Source organism: Pinus tabuliformis, chromosome 5_2 (genome assembly GCF_031772625.1).
Source record: "Pinus tabuliformis cultivar Carrire ecotype Pingquan chromosome 5_2, CPIR1, whole genome shotgun sequence".
NCBI lineage: Eukaryota > Viridiplantae > Streptophyta > Pinopsida > Pinales > Pinaceae > Pinus > Pinus tabuliformis.
Window position 1 is genome coordinate 969,674,579 of NC_142306.1, and position 4,100 is coordinate 969,678,678.

The window sequence follows — 4,100 nt, forward strand, 5'->3', positions numbered from 1 at the left end:
AAGGTTGGTAGCAGGGCAATCACAAGGGTTATTTACCGAAGGTGGGTTCATTTTTTGACGAGCTTGAACTCTGGGGGAACATATGCTTAGTGGCAGGTTTATTTTTTAATGAGCTTGAACCTTACAGAAACATTGCTCATAGGCGTACTACACTTAATCAAGCATAGTAACGTTTAAGGTACAACCCGTTTTAGGGTTGTGACAATGGAATTCTGTCATAATTGACCAGCTCGTAGGCTCCTTTTGTCAATACCCGCTTAACAATGTAGGGTCCCATCCATAATGGTTCGAACTTACCCGCTCCCAATTTATCAGAGTCTTGATCGTAGAGCAAGACCAGGTCACCTTCCAAGAAGACACGAGGCTTGACATTTTTGTCAAATCGCTCCTTGACATGCTTCTTATGTGCTTCGTTAGCCAGTGCGACATCACGATGGTTTTCATCCAAGTGGATTAGTTCCAAGAAATGAGCCTCTTCCTTTGAAGTTTCAGGAAGCAGATCAATTGCGAGCTTGAGAGATTGAAATTTTGCATTGAATTGGTAAGACACCTTCCAGACCATACACCAATTGAAAGGGCATAAATCTGGTCACATTTCTCACCGATGTCCTATATGCCCACAGAGTTGATTACAAGATTAAATGACAATTCCATTTGTGGACTCCAATCATTCTTTGCAGCATGCACTTCAGGACTTTGTTGATTGCTTCAACTTGTCTATTAGCCTACGGATAATATGGAGTAGAACTATCGTGGGACAGTCCCAATTTGGCAATCAATTCAACCATAAAGTGATTGTGAAAATGCAATCCATGATCTGTCACTATAGCCTGTGGAACACCAAATCTAGAGACTACATGATTAAAAAAGAAAATAGCAGCCATTTCACCATTGTTGTTTAATGTAGGCATCGCCTTGGCCCATTTTGTAAAATAGTCGATTGCGACTATAATATACCCATGCCCCCCGACCGAGGTGGGGTTACATGTCATGAAATCTATGCCCCATTTAGTGAATGGCCCAACAACAACTACTGGATGCAGCGGTGCAGGTGGTAATCTGGTTTTGCGATCAAAAATCTGACAAGCATGGCAACTTCTGACTGTGATTATGAAATATTTGAATATAGTGGGCTAGAAGTAACCAGCTCGTAAGATCTTTTGTGCAGTAGCATAACCCGATAGACCCCCCCCCCCCCCCCACACGCACCTGAATGATAGTCATTTAAAACTTTTTCGGCCTCCTCATGCGTGAGGCACCTTCGCAGAACTGTATCGACACTACGATGGTAAAGTGTATCACCGACGATCATGTAGTCTTTGGCTTGGTATCCAATACGCCACTGTCCAATACGCCACTGTTCAGAGTGAGAGGTGTTTGGCCTAAAAGTTTGGGTTTGGAGATAGACCAGTATATCTCCGTACCACGGATCACTTGACAATATCAGAAACAGAGTCTCATCCATGATTGATGCTTTAGATGTTAAATCATTGGATGGTGATGGGAGGTCACAAAGTAACTCTGTGAATACTAGAGATTTCTTTGATTTGGATTTGGTGAATTCTAGATCAAACTCTTGCAAAATGGCTATCCATTTGGAATATTTGCCCCCTAGTAATTGACGTGACAGAATGTAGGTCATAGGGTTGCAATCTGACAAAATGGTAGTTTTACGAAAGAGAATATAGTGTCGAAATCTCTGTACTGCTTGAACAGCTGCTAAAGCCAGCTTTCAAACATAGGAGTACTGGCTTTCTGTGTCATTTAAGTTGCATTTTAAATAATACACAAGATGTTCTATTCCACGGTCTTCTTGTATTAAAACCATGGCGATGGTTGTATCTGTCGCGGCGAGATACAGGTTAAAGTATTTTTGATAGTCAAGAGCATACATTAATGATGCTTTTACTAAGGGAATCTTTTAAAGCATCAAAGGAAGCTTGCGCAACCTGATCCCAGTTGAAGGGTACTTCTTTTTTGAAAAGATGTGTATAACCTTTAACAAGTGCAGCGTAATGTGGAATGAACCTCCTTAAAAGTTAGATTTCTCTTGGAGTTTCTGAATCTGAAGCAAATTTGAAGGTGGAGGCATGTCAAGGATTGCCTAACCTTACATGGGTCGAGTCGAATTCCATCTTTAGAAAATACGAAACCAAGTAATCGACCAGAACTAACACAAAACACACACTTGTGAGGATTGAGTCATATCTTGTAGTGTCGGCAACGTAGAAATATGGCTGTCAAATGCTGCAGATGATCAGTCCGCTTTCGCGACTGAGCCGGTAGATCGCCGAGATACAATTGAACGATGTGTTTGATGTCATGGAAGGCATAGTTCATTGCCCTCTGAAAGGTTTCCCCTGTGTTCTTCAAACCGAAAGGTAGTTTACCATACACGAATGTGCCCCATGGACATATAAATGTAGTCTTCGACTGGTCCTGTGGGCAGATATTTATTTGGTTGTACCTCGAAAATCCATCCATGAAGGAAACGATTTCGCGTCCAACACATTCATCAATTATCTGGTCCATGAAGGGTGTAGGGTAGTTGTCCTTTGGACACGCTTGATTTAAATCCCTATAATTGACACACACTCTAATCATTCCTTGCTTTTTCATCACAGGAAAAATATTCAATACCCAATCAGTGAGAGGAACAGGGTAAATGAAACCAACATGCAACAATTTTTCAACTTCTGCCTTAATGGCGACGACTTTCTTTGGGTGAACCGGTCGAAGCCATTGTTGTACTGGTTTGACATCTGGATACATCTTGATTTCATGTTCAACGATGCTCGAGTCAATTCCTGGCATTTCTTCATATGAACATGCAAAGACATCTTTGAATTCGCGAAAGAGAGTGAAGTATATTTCCAGTTCTGAACGAGAACAAGATTTTCCAACATGAATATTCTCTACAACATTAGGTTTGCTCGAGATATTAATGGTGATAGTTTCCTCAATATGGACATATTTCATTCAGAATCCACTGTATTTACAATATTTGATAGAAAATAAAAAATTGAAGGATGATTAAGGTCGCTTGAATAATCTTCATTGTTATATTGAAGGTGGGAACGATGGTGTTAATCTTCCCACGGTGTCTCTCCTATCATCATCGACTGAATGATTCCTTCGTCTGTAGAATGTATACGAGACCAAGGATATAAAGAGGTACCATACTCTATAGATCTATCTATCTAAGCACTCGTTGAGTGTTGATTTGGGTTCGCCGCCCAGGCCCAGAAAATTGATTGCTACAAAGATTCTATAGGGCTTGGGGGAAACACCTCGCAATGATCCAGACTATCAAAATGGTCATAGTTCTTCTTAATATTTGATGATGTAGAAGATATCATATGACAGGTTTCCACTGTGGCCACTTCTGCCAGATTAGTTGGAGGCGGGAGGGCAAAAGTACCCATTAAGGCAGGGTCTTTTAGGAGACCTACTTCGACATTTTGAAGTGATTGAGAGCTTCCATGGATATGGAATGCTTCCAGTAGCTTGTGAACTATTGGGGAAAAAGGTTAGTTGATCAATGATTGTAATTCCACCTTGGAATGGAAATGCAATCTTTCTAAAATATGTTGACACAACAGCAGCCATAGCATAAATCTAGGGCCTTCCTAGTAAGATATTGTAGTCGAGGTTTCCATCAATGACCTTGACTTCAATTTCTATTGTCTTGCCCCCCAGTTCAACTTTAAAGTTACTTAATATCCCATAAGGCGTGTATATTCTTCTATTGAATGCTTTTAATGTCATTGATGATCGTGACAAGGGTGGTGAGCCTAACGTTTTCCAGCAACTCATTGACATAATATAGGTAGATGCCCCTCATCAATGATTGTTCGATGAACAATTTTATTGAGGGTTTTTTCCTGTATAAGGAATGCGAGTTGGTTCAGTAACTGAGGTTCGTATCCTTTATGGTTAAAGGCCACAAGATTGGAATCCATTGGGTCAATCCCACCTATTGCTGATAACAAAGCCTGCTTTTGGGAGGGGCAATTTTGCAGTACTTCAAGCATCGACATAGCGGATGGCGATTGAGCCAGATCCTCCACTATATTATAATTCTATGTTGTTCGGGCATG